The sequence below is a fragment of the Hemicordylus capensis genome, chromosome 3 (assembly GCF_027244095.1).
Source record: "Hemicordylus capensis ecotype Gifberg chromosome 3, rHemCap1.1.pri, whole genome shotgun sequence".
Classification (NCBI taxonomy): domain Eukaryota; kingdom Metazoa; phylum Chordata; class Lepidosauria; order Squamata; family Cordylidae; genus Hemicordylus; species Hemicordylus capensis.
In genome coordinates, this window is record NC_069659.1 from 172,289,902 (window position 1) to 172,306,989 (window position 17,088).

The window sequence follows — 17,088 nt, forward strand, 5'->3', positions numbered from 1 at the left end:
TGGTTCACTTGCTAGGATTTTAATCTACCTTATCAATAGGTATGGGCTCTATTCAGTTAAAATTAGGTGTGGTTTACATGTTCAATACTATGAATGTTTCTCATAAGTAAGTTCTGCAGTGCGCAAAGACATTTATTCCTAGGTAGGCGTGCATAGGAATGTAGCTTAATGTTTCATTAAAACAATGAGTCTTAATATTAGTCACAACTAGTCCTGAGATGAACACTCACAGAAGTTGGCTTAAATTCAGGTTTAAGGAATTCAGGGGATATTCAAAATTGGGGCAACTGGGATGCTGAAAAATCATTTAAAAGTTTTATATATAGCTTTTTGTTGCTTGGCAATGGCTATCTTGTTTTTATTTTTCTTTAAATTGTTTTCTTTGTCACCTCTCACAATAGTGACAGCAGCAACAGTGGTGAAGCTTTTCTTAGCAGCTGGCCTATTGTCCACTAGGATTGTTTCTCAGAAATGGAGCTATATCATGATATAACATCATTCCCAGGGAGGCCCCTACACTGGAGGCCACCATCAGGGCCAGTGTCAGGGCCATCAAAACCAGTGGCCACTCCCCAGACTCTTCATCCATGAATGAGGCTTCCTTCAGAGATCCCTGCAATTTCATTGTGGGGAGTAGGAAGAGACCGAGTAAATTACTTGGCCATGAGATTCCATTAGGTGCTTGGCCAAGAAATTCCACTTGTCATCCTCTCTTCCCCATCTGTGGATGAACTTTGTCCAGATGACCCTCTTGTCAGGCTGAGCTGTGGGCTGCAAGCCTCTAGATGGTTCAGAGTTCAAAGCTGGGAACAGGCAGTCCTGCATACAGCCAAGAACAGAATGCAGGAGATGAGACGAGAGTCAGAGTCACAGTAGGGAGAGAAAGCAGGTAGACTGACCAGAATCATACAGTGAATCAAACAGTGAGCAAATAAACAAATTCCAGGGTCAAGCCATGCAGACAAACCAGAAGTCAAGAACAGAGCCAAAGGTCACAGAAGCAAACAGTCAAGACAAAGAAGACAGAAACAATACCCAGAGGTGGATTTAGCCACACACCTTGGAGACCTCGGGGACTGCCACTGCCACTGCCCCACCCACCGCACTGCTGCCCCGTGCAGATATTTCCCATCTTCACCACCATGGGGTTCCCCTGTCTGGGGGGCATGCCTCTGCAGTGTGGAATGTCACATTGTGAATATGGAATGTCATATACAGTATTCACACTGTACAAGTGTGCCCACCAAACAGTCTGCCACTCCCGTGGGGAAGGCTTGCTCCACTCAACTCACCCCACCCCCAGCAGTGAAGATGGCAAATATCGGCACAGGACAGTGGGGCAGAAGTGGGGCGGTGGCAGGCACGGGACAGCAGCCAGGATCATTTTGAGTCCCCCTCCCCAGAGACAGGAGCAGCAGTGGGGCATCAGCAGGAATTTAAAATAATAATGAGGAGGAGGAGGAGGAGGAGGAGGAGGAGGGCCTCAGAGCAGCGGGGGCCCTCCAAAGCCCTTCAAATCTGGGCTGCTTTTGGACTTAGGTGCACCCCAGGACCAAGAAGACCAAAAAACTGAAGCAAGACCTGTCTCAGGTAAGAATTTTCTTTTACCCTTCCTGTGTCAATGGTTGATCCAGTAGAGTGGGGCTTCTCCAGGTCTGGAGGCTTAAAAGCCTACTGCAGTGCAGCAGGCTGCCAGAAGGTAGAGCCTCAACCCTACTAGAACATGGCATCTGTGATGCAGGGGCTACTGAAGAAAGCCTGTTCATGAACAGGGAGGGTACCCGGAAGCCAACCAACCACACTTCATGGTTGCTGTGCTGCATATCTCTATCTCTCTCTCTCTCTGAGAGTGCAATGCAGGCAGCTATTACTGCACCTGTGTCAAGCAGGCACAATGATATTACATTGTAAAAGAGAGATGGTGGCCACAGTGCAGCTGCCATGAAGAACTCCTGGCTCCTGTCACACCACCACCAAGTCACCTGGGTCTCAAGTAAGCCATTATTGGGGCTGAGGGAGGGCACATCAAGGCCCTTGGCCAAGGACCCCTATAATCTGGATCCAACTCTGGCCATGACCCACCTTACCCCCACAGCCCCTCAGAATGACATTTCATCACAACACAGCATTATTCACAGGGCATTTGAGAGGCAAGAATCATGGTGCAAGCTGGCTGCCAAAAAGAACTCTACTGTGACTGCTGCCAAGGACATAGCAAAAACAATGTTTTAAATGGCAAGAAAGCACAGTTGCTTCCACCAGCCAGTAATAAACTGCCACTGAAATTTCTCAAAGAATGTTTCAGCCCTCAGCTGATAGCTGTTGAAATGCCCCAGGCTCATTCCTACTAATGGGCTGGAGAAAAAGGGAAGCGTTTGTTCAGAAAATACCTAGCATCAACTAACTTTTCTCATTAATTTCAGTGGAAAAATCATGACTAAATTTAGCTGCATCACAGCCAATATATTTAATTTCAGTATAATTGTAAACATGTATCTGATTATAAGACTTTAAGCTAGATACTTTAAAATACAGGAAAGGAGTAAATTAAAATTACTCCTTTTAGTAATTTTAAGGAAAGAGATGTGCATTAGGTAAGATGACAACATTTATTGAGTATGACAAGAAAGTACAAGCTATTGAGTAGTCACAGATGTTAAATAAATTTGCTTCCATTTTTGGCAATTACTGAAGAATCATTTCATTTTAATCTGTTAACCAGAGCAGAAATTAGGCTAATCACAGAAGTGATGATCAAGTTTGCACCGACAGAATGTTTAATTCCCGCCCCTTCTACAGTTAAAAGTACTTGAACGGGATTACTTTAGGGTGGATTTGACACAATCAAAAAGGAAATGAACTTTTAGGTTATGAAGGTCTTCAAGACCAAAAGGCCAGTCATTAAACAGCAACTACACTTGACATCAACAAAAAGGTCAAAGGGTCCATCTCATTAACAGTTATATTCTGTTTTAGATTGTCATTTACCCTAAGAGAGAGAACAGAAAAAGAAAATATTCTGAATGTTTTTATGATTTACAGTATTAGCTTCTGAAACACTGCTCAAAGCAAAAGACTGAAAGAAAAAAGGTAACACATCATCAACTGATATATGAATAAATGTCTGGCATGCTGAAGCAATGTCAAAATTGATGCATCTTATTAAATGTAGAAAGGATTAGTATAATTTAGAGGATGACCAGCTTGTAGCACCAGAGTTAATAGCTGCTGCTGCTGCTTCTATGCCCAGCAGAAGAGCTCTCTGGTTTTCTGCTGGCCTCAAGGCAATGTTGCCTATGCCTCAACACATGGAAGTGGGCCTTTTCCCCTAAAATCCGTACTTCATTTTGTCATGTTAATATATATTTTTGCATCTATCGACACATCAGTAAATCTTAATGTACATTATTTAAAATATCCTTTTATATTTTAAAAAACTGAATTCTAGATCTGTGAAGCATCTGAAAAACTACTAGGGTAGTAACTGTCAAAACTTTTTAAGCAAGTTTAAATTCAAAACATGAGATAACACCACTCTAGTGTACACTAGAGGTATGTATGCAGCTGACCTGCAACAGCCTGAAGCTCTGCAGCCTGGGAGGCTTTTGTCTCTAGTTTGCTTAGCTAAGGAGTAGGCAGCAACACTTCAGAGGCAGGTAGAAGTGGAGGCTTGATGCTAAGACTTTAAGGCTCTCCACACTGGAGGGGGTTTGCGGGGAGAGCGGGCTTAACCAGCTTTCCCTGCACATGAGCAGGCAGCTGCCCTGGGTGGCCAGATCAGCCGCCCACACAATTACTGGCTGTGTAACAGAGCTGCTTGGGGTGGCGGGGATCGGGGGCCTCCTGGCCCCCGGAAGTCCCAGAATGCCCCAAGTGCACAGGGCATTCTGGGGAGCCCCCTGATGCTGGGAGGCTTGTTGTAGCCTCACGGTCAGGGGTCTTCTCATGAGTTGCCACAGTGCAGTGACATACAATCAGAGAAACTGGGATAGCAGAATGCTCCCTCCACTAACCTCATTTAAGGAGAGGGGCATTTAGGGAGGCTTGCTGCCGGGGCTGGGCTACTGGGCTGGGCTCCCTTAGTGTGGTTTTGCCTGGTCGTGAGAATAGCCTCATAGACTAGCTCTACCAGCTCTCCAGCTGTTTTCCACGCATACCACAAATTCCCACTGCTTGTGTTGCAATCTAGTGTAATCTCTTCAGCTAGGGTTTTCAGAACTTTACTCTAAATCCACAGTTCAGTCTGGAGCATTTCCCTCAGAACCTTTCTTTAAATCTACTATGATGACTGACTTGTTCTACTGGTAATATTATAGGGCAGTATCTTGTCTCTACCTATCCCACATTTGTAACTAACATATTAATATTTTGTCATTTATAAATTAAATTCAATAGATTTATTTGGGTTTTGGCCAGCACTGATACAGGTATTATTTTGCAATTTTGTTTTTCCATGGTGTGTTACCAATTTGACCATAAAATAGTAGGTTCTACAACAAACTACTCAGTCAGCAACAACATCATCTGATAATATAGTATGATGTTATTTTTTAAAAAATTCATACTAAAAGCTAATTAAATAGCTTTTCAATTTGACTTTGTTTTCCTATAGACAGAGAGAACTAATGGATGAATGAACACATGAAGGCATAACAGGGGGAAATAAATACAAAGACATTGCTAAAAATGGATAAAATAATGTTTATAATTTGGAAAGAATAAGCCAATCATGAAATAGAAATACCTTATGCTATCACTCAGTATCTCATTAAAACTTCTAGTCAGCAGTTGGTAGCTCTGATAGGCAATTACAGATTCCTCTCAGACAAAATCTTAAAAAGGTTGCCTGGTAGTATCATTCAGCTGTAATTAGTAATCTTGCCTTCAAATGAGCATTTTGTCAGACTATAATATGTGTGTATTGAAAGAAATAAGAGAGACTAGCGAAGTGATTAATGTTATTGTATGGGATATACTTGGGAAAAAGATAAACCAGAAGATAACTTCAAAACCTCCTCCTATTCACACTTATTTCACCATTTACTAAAGCCCTGTTTGTATAACAGACATGTACCGATGTATGGGTAGAGAAGAAAGAGATCACAAGAACTGTTCCTGCCCCAGACTACACATTGATTCACACTTATAGTATAGATAGTCTATGCATGTGCAAGTTGTAAGTGCATAGGTTCCATATGTAGACTCTGTACCCTGCAAAAATTCAGCTAAAGGTATTGTGTACAGAGTAGGCTCTGTGCACAGGTGTGGATTCATGTGTGAAGCCATTAGGCATAGTCATGCTCTCCCTCTTCCACATGATATATTGAGGTGGCACAGCGGGGAAATGATTGACTAAGAAGCAGAAGGTTGCTGGTTCAAATCCCCACTGGTACTATATCGGGCAGTGGCGATATAGGAAGATGCTGAAAGAGAAGGCAATGGTAAACTCCTCCTGTATTCTACCAAAGAAAAACCACAGGGTTCTGTGGGCACCAGGAGTCGAAATCAACTTGACGGCACACGTTACCTTTACATCTTCAATAAGTAAACCTAGGAACGCATTTGGAATATATCTGAAAACAGTATTAATGTACACTTGAGTGAATGCAAACCAAAAAAAATTCAATTTGACATGTTATAGATCTGATAACTCTGAATAATTGATCTACTACACCATCTCAGGTTGTGACTACTAGGTACTAAATGCAACCAATAAGGCCTTATAAAATAAAACAAATAATAGGCTATGCATGCTCACAAAGTTCAGATCGGGTGCAATCCAATCCGGAACAACAGATGCTGGGATTGGGTCTTTTGGACCCTTCAGAATGTCGGGATTGGATCCTATCTGGAACCTGATTTTTTTCCTGTGAAAATCTCCACAGAAGTCTATGGGGAAAGTCAAACCAATTGCTTCCGGGGGTGAGGTGGAGCTAGATAGGGAGTCCTAAAAGCAGGCACAGAAGTAGATAAGGATGAGTAGATTCTGTGTATTTAATTGCAAATGAATTTCAAAAGTAACACATAAATTGTACTCACAGAGCTTCATAGAAGAAAAGTTATGACACATCCAAGAATCCAAGTAAGTGATGCAACCCCAGAGAATTTCAGGGGAAGTGATGTAAAACCCGGAAAACTCGGAAACTGGCTGCTTTCTTTTTAAAATTGTGAGTAAAATATCAGACTAAAGATTTTTTAAAATTAATAAATAAATGTATGGGTGTTTGGGTGGGCAGGTGGCAATCAGGCAGGCAGAGAGAATCCAGAAGATGGCTTTTCCAGCTGCACTCGGGGGGGGGGGACAGACTCATACCGCCATTTAGAGCTCCAAAATGCTCTCAATGGGGTTGAAGAACACCAATCTGAAATTGGCTTCCCTAGGTCGGGGTCAGAGTACCTCAGGTGCCCTCCAAAGTGGACAATGTCAGACCACCCTGAGGAAAGCTGGTTTTGTGGATCAAGAATTGAATTGACCCTTTTGCTAAGCAGGTTCTGCCCTGGTTTCCATTTGAATGGGAGACTACAAGTGTGAACACTGTAAGATATTCCCTTTAAGGAAGGCCTGTTCAACTTAAGCCCCTCAGCTGTTTTGGGACTACAACTCCCATAATACCCAGCCACAGTGGCTAATAGCCAGGAGTTATGGAATTGTAAGCCAACATCTGTAGGAGGGCCGAAGTTGAGCAGCCCTGCCTTAGGGGATGAGGCTGCTCTGGGAAGACAACCTACAGAAGATTCCAAGTTCCCTCCCTGGCATCTCCAAGATAGAGGTGAGAGAGAATCCTGCATGAAACCTTGGAGAAGCCACTGTCAGTCTGTGTAGACAATACCGAGCTAGATGGACCAGTGGTCTGTCTCAATATAAAGCAGCTTCCTGTGTTCATTCCCAACCATTCTGATCTGACCTTGCACAGCCCTAATAAGATATAGATACACTGAACTATATTATGACTTAAAAAAAATATAGAGAGAGATTTTCTGGTTTCTCAAGGATTAAAAAAAGAGTTTGGAAGCATGGAAAGTTAAACTGCCTTGACCAATAGGTAGTTGCAATTTATGAAGAGAGAATTTCCCTTGCCATAAAAAAATCATTAATTTGTACATGCACCTAAACTATCATGAAAGTATATGATATAGAAAACTTCTTAAATTATATGTAAGCCTCAGTGTTATAGGTTCATCTTAACCATGTTTATTTTGCCCCAAATAGAGGGATTTGGACCACTGGTCCAAATTGATTTTCATTTTTTGTCAGAAACTCAAAAAATTCAAATTAACTAATTGAGAGGGCTGCTATGACTGGCTTATATACAGCATAGTGAGCTGGAAACCCAAGAGGAATGTGGGCTCACTGGCTGCTCACTGGCTTTCTTCCGACCCAAGGCTGGCTTGGTGGCCTTCTGCAGGCGGCCCACCTACTGGCACCCGTGCTGGCAGTTACGCCATCAGATTCACCTCTGGCTTTCCTCTGCCCTTTTATGCCAAACTCCCCAGCACCCCACCTCTTATGTGGAAGCTGGAGCTTGGCTGATTAAATTGGCCACCACAGCTGCAGCTTTTCAGGGCAATCAGGACAGCAGCTCAGGCTGCATGAGGGATAATACATACATACATACATACATCTTTATTACGGTCAGAGACCAGCATAAAATTACACATTACATTAAGGTAATACTAGAGAAAGGTTACATGTTGTTAGAGGTGATTGCAAATATTTTGATCGCTATGATGATAGCTATTGTGAAAAGGCTAGAATTTAAAATAATTGCAATTTAGGAAACAAGCTACATTACTGAGAAACTAAAACCGCTAAACATACTTTTCCATACTAAAATGCATAGATAGGATAAAAGGGGGGCCGTCCAAAACAAAACTCATTCAATGCACAGACGAAGATTTTTGAGAAGGAACGCTGGTCACAATGTGTTCAAGTCTGTTCAATGCCCTACTGGTTGGGGTGCAACAAATGATACTTTTAGTTTCAAGACAAAGCAGAAGATGAAACCTTAGATTACAGTTCTGGATACTTTTATCAGGCTCAATAAATGTTTATAACACCACCATAAAAAGAAGTTCAGTATATCTTCATGAGATCTCTGTATTACAGCTCCATTACAAACAAGTTTTACAACTACTGATTATGCAAAACAAAAGAACCTGTTAACGTTCAACATATACTCCCACCATGAATACTAATGTTATTTATGTCACTTTGATGAGAACTGAATATAAAACTGTCTCCTAAATATTTCACCTGTTTTCTAGCTGAACTTCTTTCATACATATTACATTTGTTAATATTCAGGTAATAAAGCAATTAACAAAAGAGATCAAAATAATCTTATCACTGCACAAAGAGACAGAGACAAATTAACTGCTGACCCTCATAGTGATTTCAAAAATGGATAAATAGATCCCTTTTATTTGATTGATTGATTTTCTCTCCATTTCTAAGGCACATCCATAAGGTGCCTTAGAAAATAACCTACAGGTCCATGCGAGGAAAATAGACACTCATAGCAGGCTTGTTGTATGTAGGGTATGTAGGGTATCAAAGAATACATGAATGGATGTCACTCTCAATGAACAAGGTGAAGGTCATTTTCAAGGCCACAAATTATCTCACGCCATGTGTTAAACTTCTTTCAGAATAATTGTGCCAACAAATAGCTTGAACCAATCAAGGTTCTTGTTTTGTTTTGTTTTGTTTACGTCTTACCTTCAATATCTTCCCCACAATGCAGGAGGAAGATGGCGAAGCAGCAGCAATCTCTGTGCTGAGCTCCTCAGCCTGATAATTTTCACTTTCTTTTTCTCCTCCCCTTTTCTCCCTTTTCTCCCTTTTGGAGCTTCAGAATTCATTTATACTTATCTTATACTGCCACACTAACATTGCACTTTGACACAAGTAGGAAAGGGACAACTTTTGACAACTGTCAGAGATATATTGTGGTAATGCATGATGTGATACATAGTAGGCTTCATAGAGAAGGGGGGATTGTAAAAAAAATCCTCCTCACCCCACCCCCTTGCATAATGGAGTGAAAGTCAGCACTACTGCACCAGTACAGAGTTAATCTAGATGTCAGGAAGTAGAGCAATCGCCATGATGTTTAATAGGGTGTGCTCCTGGTATTTGGTAGTCTGTGTGGGGAAAAGAAGGTCAGATGCCCCTTCCTTGTACCCAGCTACTGAATGAGGTAGGAAGAAAAGCCCTCCGACCCAGCTGCTTTTTACCACACAATAACAGAAGAAGCCTTAAGTCTTGTTTTCACTTTACGGACGATCAAATATCAGGATCATGCACAGCTCCCAAACTATGATAGGAGGCATCTCCTACCCCTAGTAATAACCATGCAAACCACCCTATTGCCTCTTGAATTTTCTGGCTTCTTGCAATCTCTCTATATTTTTTTCATCATAAGCTAAATATCAATCACATAACTTAGCAAGAGAGTCAAAGAACTCAAAGATATTATATATGCAACATTTCCCTACTACGTTTTTCCATACCAGTCTAGGGGTGTGCACAGAAGTGTCCATCAACCAGTTTATTAGAACTGATAGTGGTTCAATTCATGCTGATGAAATGGGTAGAACTGGTTCATCCCACTTTGAGTGCTTTGCTTGTAAAGGGGAATATGGTAAGGTTGCTTGCTCCTTTACAAGCAAAGGGAGATTCCCTATCTAAAAAGAGATTCAGGAGGGCAGGTGAGAGGGCACCTTACCTGCTGTGATGGCAGAAGCTGTGGTGACAGCTCCATGGCGGTGGCCACTCTTGGCCCCGCCGGCACTTCCACCCACACTGCGGACCACCGGACAGCCCAGTTCCACCCTCCATACGAATGGCTTCCACACATGCATGGAGACTAGAATCCACCTGTCCACCTGTGGTGAGGGTGGGGGGGCAAGAGGAGCTGCCACCACAGAGCTGCCACTGTCACCATCGGGGAGCCACAGTCACAGCTGCTGACAGCAGGTAAAGTGCCCTCTTGCCAGCCCCATGGAACCCCTTTTTAGATAGGCTATTCCCCTTTGCTTAACGGAGTCCCCTTTATAAGCAAGGCAATCAAACTGGTTGAACTGAGTCGATCTGAATCAGGCCCAGTTTAGTTTGGACTCGGACTGGCCCCTTCTTTTTCAGGGCCAGCCCAGTTTGAGTTTGAACCAGTCAAACTGGGACAGTTTGAACTGAACCAAGTTCAGTTCAAACAAGTTATGCACACCCTTACACCCATCTGATTCCATAGCATGACAGCTAATAGGACATAACATCAGCATGGTCATTCTGAAAGTGCTCCAATTGCACATATGGCAAGTGAAGAATGAAAACTCCACCTGTTGGCTGCTGGGGAAGCACAGTGCCATGGGTTTCTCCACCCAAACCTGGCAAGCATACGGAGATCACCAAGCCTTTTAATGAATCTCTGGTGGGCTGAAGAATCTTTTTGGCCCTCCAATCTCAAAATTAGATTAATTTTCCAATTTAATCCAATTCAGACATTTGATTAAATCAATGTTCTTCATAGTCAATTTGATCAACAGAAATATGTGCCAAAAGAAAATAGTTGCTAGCAAAATTCTACAAATGTTTGCACAGGAGTTCATGCAGTGCTATACAGAGATTCTATATATCTGATGCTTCCATTTGGTCATTCAACCAAAAGAGCATTTTTTAAAATTAGTTTTACTTTTCTTGTGCAACAAACTAGCAAAGCATAAAACAATCCTTTTGGGAGTGGAAAACACCTTCTGCATGTGGAAGTGCATCTCTGGATCTAACTGATTAGGTCTGGTTGTATCTATACAGTCTAATAATCAATTTTAGACAACTGCCGCTAATTGTAGAGCAAATAGGGGCATGAGTTCTTATAAGGGGATCTTAGGTTTATCTGGCTGGATGACTAGCTGAGATCTGACCCTGAGAGCCAGCGTGGTGTAGTAGTTAGAGTGCTGGACTAGGACTGGGGAGACTCCAGTTCAAATCCCCATTCAGCCATGATACTTGCTGTGTGATAGGAATGTGCAAACCAGTTCGAACTCAAACTGGTTAGAATTCGAACCAGGGTGGTTCAATGGTTCGAATTCGACCAAACCAGCCATCAGGATCGAGCTGCAGGTTCGAATTCGAAACAAACTGGGGGTAGTTCTATTTGAACCAGTTTGAACCTCCAAAAGTGGGTGGGGGGATATCTGGCACCCATGGGTACCTACCATCCAAACCCAAAAGCAATCAGACACTCGTACAATTTTTTTAATGAATTTTTGAAATTTATTTTTATTTTTTTCTCATAGGGTATAGTGGGACATGAACCAGCCCATTATTCCCTATTGCGTAGCACCTATGGGTGCCAACAACCACCCAAACCCCAAAGCAATCGGGCACTCCTACGTTTTTAATGCATATTTGAAATATTTTTATTTATTTTTCTCATAGAGTATAATGGGACCCAAACCAGCCCATTATCCCCTATTGTGGAGCACCTAGGGGCACAAAAGTGGCATTGGTGGTAGATACCCAGGGTGCGTAACACCCACAAAACCCCAAGGCAATCGGACACTCCTCCGATTATTGGTGAATTTTTAAAGTATTTTTGAATTCCTCATAGGGAATAATGAGGATTGCAGCAAATGTATCGCTTCACATTGGGGGGAAAGAGCTGTCCTAGAGTGGAGTGTGGTGGGTGGTAGTTCCCAAGGTGGGCAAAGAAGCTATCATAATTATTTGAAAGGAATTGGGCAAAAGGCTGATTTTTAAGTGATTTTTGAAGTTTATGCATCTTTAAGGTTTTTCTCCATAAAGAAGCATGGAGGTGTCAGCAGATGTATAGCTTCATGTCGGGGGCAAAGGGGTGGCCTAGAGCAGAGTATGGTGGGTGGTAGTGCCCAAGGGGGGCAAGGAAGCTATCAGAATTATTTGAAAGGAATTGGGCAAAGGACTGATTTTTAAGTGATTTTTGAAGTGTATGTGTCTTTAAGGTTAGCAATGAGAGTGGATTCATGGTTTGTCACTGAAAATCTTATATGCTACCAAAGAATCTACACTCAGAACACTTCAGAAACAACAAAACCCAGTACCCCATGGGTTAGCAACCCGTGGGGGTGGTTGGCACCCTCTGTGCACTACACCACCACTCACTCTGGGCCACCCCAGCAGCCCACAAGTGGCTTTAAGGTTTTTCTCCATAGGGAAGAATGGAGGTTTCAGCAGCCCCATAACTGCACTTGGGAAGAATGGAGGTTTCAGCAGCCCCATAACTGCACTTGGGGGGTGCTGGGGTGGCCAGAGAAAGAGTGCCAACCACCCCCATGGGTTGCTAACTCATGGGGTACTGGGTTTTGTTGTTTCTGAGGTGTTCTGAGTGTAGATTCTTTGGTAGCATATAAGATATTCAATGACAAACCACTCTCATTGCCAGGAGCAGGTGGCAGCAGGTTGGCCCAACCGCCGGGAAGTGCAGGCAGGTGGGAGTGGGCCAGCTTTCCAGCCAGCCTACAAGCCAGAAACCACAGGCGAGTGGGGGGGAGTGCGCTGGGCGGTAAAGGCGCAGATGTTCTGCGCCTGGTCCAGCTAGTATAGTTATACCTTGTGTCAAAAGATGCAATAGAGGCAACTCCTCCTTGGGACCAAATATCCAGTTTTGTTTTATTTAAAATATGTATACCTCAGTACACTATTGCTCGGGGTACCTCACACCAGTAATAAATAGGAAAAACTTAATAAAATTTTAGAAGTTAAAAGACCAAGCTAAAACCACATTTTAAAAAGTTACACATTTTAAAAGTTTCAAATCAACAGTTATAAGTAAAAAGCTAAAAACTAATAATGAACAAACCTACCAAATATATCCAGATGATACACTATTTAAAAGTATCTCCAAAAATGTGTATTTAATTGTTTCTTTTTAAAAAAAACACTCACCTACATTTCTTCCTTACTTGGGGCAGGGTGGCGGTTTCTGGCAACAGGTTGTAGGGACGTGCGAGCTGGTTCACTCTGAGTCAGGCTCGACATCAAGCTGGCCTGATTCGGTCAGTCCCAGTATGAACCAGACCAGCCCCTAGTTCAAAGAACCAGCTCATGGACCGGCTCGAGTATACTTTAAAAGGGGGAATCCCTCTGCATGCACAGAGTCCCAAACTGGACCGCAGCCAATCCAAACTGTTATTTGGGTGGCTGACAGGGGGCTAGGAGGCTGCCAACCCGCCCCACCCACCCCCGCCTCCAATGCTCTGCTGCGGTCTTGTACCTATGCCACCTATCCTGCAGCTTCTACCAAAGATAAAGAGGCTGCTTTCTTTCACTCCCCCGCCCCCATGCCTTTAGGGAGGTTTAGGGTTGCCTCCTTTGCTTGTAAAGGTGAATCCCCAAGGATTCCCCTGTACAAGTATACGTAAGCCGGTCCGTGGGCTAGTTTGGCCCAACTTGGCTTTAGGGTTGAACCAAGCCAGACCCAGTTTGACTGAACCCAGAATCAAACTGGCCAAACCAATTCAGTGCACATCCCTAACAGCTTGCCAGTCTTATCACTACCTAAGGTCAATTAAAGAGGGTTACCCAAACAAATCTAACTTTCTGAACTAGGTATGTCATTTTGGGAAAGGCCAAGTCCATTTGAAATAATTTTATTTATTTATTTAGCAAATTTATTGACCGCCTGACTTCCATAGACCCGAAGTGGTTTACATAAATTAAAAGAACAACGAAAACAAGAGAAAAAAGGGGAAACACACACACACACACTAAAAGCCTGGCAAAATAAATAACTTTTCAAAAGGCTCTTAAAGAACAGATCTCAGAAGGCAGGGTGATCCATAAGGAGGGGGCTGCAACACAGAAGGCCCTTACACATAACTACATTAAAATCCTTTCAATCCTATCTTTAGTTCTTATATTAGGCGAAGATTTCTTCCTTCAGAGCACATTAAATATTACAGGCATTACAACTAGCCAGTCTTTGTAGTGGTACAAAGGGCGTAAGCAATTGGTATTCTAGGAAAAAGAAGCATAAATTGCAGCAAAATGTTAGTTACACATTTGCATAATACATACCATTTGAATTAAACTGGAGACCTAATGAAACTATAATTTCATTTATGTTGTAATGAAAGCTATGTATTGAGTTTACATAATAAAATAACACAGAATAATCCAATTATAAAAAGGGAATGTTTTAACTAATATCTTAATATTCAATTAAAACACTGAATGGAAGCAGGGGAAATTCAGTGAACATAAAATGTGTGTGTGTGTGTGTGTGTGTGTGTGTGTGTGTGTGCGCGTGTGTGTGCCCGTGCATGTTTGCATGTGCATGTGTGTGCATGCATATACACATTTCTTCATTTTCCCCTGGATTAAACATGTTGCACTTTAGAGATACACATTACTTACTAAGCTTTAATTCATTCTGCTGAGGATGCTGCTTGGTCACAGAAACATTAACATTGCATTATCAATAGTGTTTGAAATTTAGCAGTTTAATTTTCAATTTATCTTTTAATACTCCTCCCATGAGGACAACATACTTTACTTAAGCTGAAACCATATCAGTTCAGTACAGAGCTTGCCATTCAGCTGGTAACCATGTAAGTTTGCAAAAGCTTCATTTATTTCTATATTTCACCAAACATTGTACATTTTCCATAACATCTCAGAATTCTGATGGCTATGAAGCGCTAAATAGTACTAACACACTAACATGTGTAACAATAAATTCTTTTTTAAAGCCACTTCTAGAAGTAGGAACCAACAACACAAAAGAAACAAGAAAGAGAGGAGATGGCTAACCTTTTCCATGATCACAGTATCTTCACTCCAGATCAAATACCCCACTGCAGCATTTACAATATATCCTTGCCCTTGTATCAGAAAGATAATTTTCTCCTTATTCAGAGATACAAATCATTCATATGTAGGACACTTCTGTTGTTGCTAAATTCCATATTTTGAACTTCTGGGTTTTTTTCTCCGCCCTTTCTCTCATTTCCAATTTTATAGAGGCTTTTGTTATTATTTATTAATATAATAAATAAATAAATCCTTTGTTTGTTTGTTCACCACCCCAAAACTTCATCTCTGGGTGGCTTACAGCAACATAAAACAAATTAAAATGGGAACTTAAACCTTAAAACAATTTACAACTACAAGTCTAATTAAAAGCTTGAGTGAATAAATGACTTTAGAGACATTTATAAGTTGTCAGATATGGGGAGGCTCTGATTTCAGCACGGAGCGCATTCCAAAATCTTGGAGCGGCAATAGAGAAGGCCCATCCCAGATGAGCTGGTGGCAACTGCAGATGAATCCCTCCAGATGATCTCAATAAGTGATGGGGCTCATAGTGAAGAAGATGCTCTCTTAAATACCCTGGGTCTAAGCCATTTAGGGCTTTATAGGTTATCACCAGCTCCTTGTATTTTGCCCTGAAACTTATTGGGAGACAGTGTAGTACTTCTAATATAGCAACAATGTGGTCTCTTTGAGGTGACCCGGAGACCAACCTGGCTACCGCATTCATTACCAACTGCAGTTTACAGACTATGTACAGTACAAAGGCAGCCCCACATAGAGTGCATTACAGTAGTCATGTCTGGAAGTTACCAGTATATGTACTACTGTTCGGAGGTTGTTTATCTCATGAAACAGATGCAGTTGATGTATCAGCCAAAGCCTATAGAAAGCACCTCTGGCCAACTTCTCAACCTGAGACATCAGGGAGATGTTTGGATCCAGAAGCAGTTCCAGACTGTGTATTTTTTTCCTTTTGGGGAAATGTGACCCCATCCAGAATTAGCAGATCATAATTGTCCAACGCCGCACAATGAGTCCCTCTGTCTCTGTCTTCAGTCTCAGTTTGTTATCCCTCATCCAGCGGCTGTCAGCCCATTACTGTCTCCAGGCAGGCATTTAAGGGGTAAACTCATATATTCTACTAAATTGGTGTTAGTTGTCCTAAGGCACCAGAAAAGACAGAAAACAACATTACTAGGTACTACAGCTGTGCAGTTAGGTCCAACATGCAAGTTGATAGGTCCAACATGCAAGTTGGACACTATCAGAATTCTACAACAACATGAGGGAGCTCTGACAGTCACAACTCTGAATAAAACCCCTCCTATCATCGTGGAATTCTATTGGAGTTCTGACATGCCTGTCACAACTCCCCACCACCTCTGCCATTGCCTGCCCCACATTCCTTATCTGGGACCCAGGTGTCTGCAAGAAATAGCAGGCATGATGTCCGTTTCACTCCCACTGAAGCCAGCAGCAGCTTCTGGTTTAAAACACCCCTCTCTTTTGCTTTAGTCACCACAGCCACAGAGGATTGTGGGTGTAGTTCTTTTAAGGCCTCAAAAGAACTGTAATTTTCACAATCTCTCACACCTGCCAGGTCCTAGAAATGCCTTAAATAAATAAAAAAAATCTTTTTTTAAAAAAGAAAAAACCAGAAACCACGGTTGGCTCTGGGAGGAGAAAAAGGACATAATGTCTGTTATTTCCTACAGCCACTCATGAGGAAAATGCAGGAGAAGGGCAGGTGTCTCACAATGTCAGAAAATGGTTGGATTCACCAAAACAATCCAACAGGTTGGGGGTGGGGTTGATGTGGGTCCCTCTGACAATTCTCCTTTTGGGCCTGGTTGGATGAGACTGGGCAAAAATGAGCATGCAGAGACCTAATAGGTACCATGAAGTACCTACTAGGCACCATCAAAAGCCTGAGACCATGCAGGAGGAGTCCATATTTCAGCTTCTCCCTATGTTAGCATTAACCTTACTTTCAAAGGTTAATGATGGAATACATAGGTAGAAGCCAAATGGAGGTTCCAGAGTCTGTCTCACATGTGTGAAAAAAGCAGCAGTCCTGCTTTTTCACATTTTTCCCCTAGCAGCAATGAGGACATTTCAGACAGTAATGTTGCTTTCATTATATTACTGTGAATATGTGCCTATCCAGCACTGCAACAGCAAATTATAGTAGAAAGAACTTTGGGACCATTAATATAAAAATATTCCTCCATCAGTCATAATGTGACTTGCTCTAGTTTGACAAACATGAGGCAGCTGTGCAACCATACATGGGGTGA

The 17,088-nt window shown here is 42.1% G+C and overlaps 1 protein-coding gene across 3 annotated transcripts in view; it reads right to left on the reverse strand.

The window, feature by feature from the left end:
- Positions 1 to 17,088, reverse strand: part of KLHL1 (kelch like family member 1) — a 284,280-nt gene that overhangs the window by 201,644 nt on the left and 65,548 nt on the right. The gene's annotated exons all lie outside the window — the stretch shown is intronic.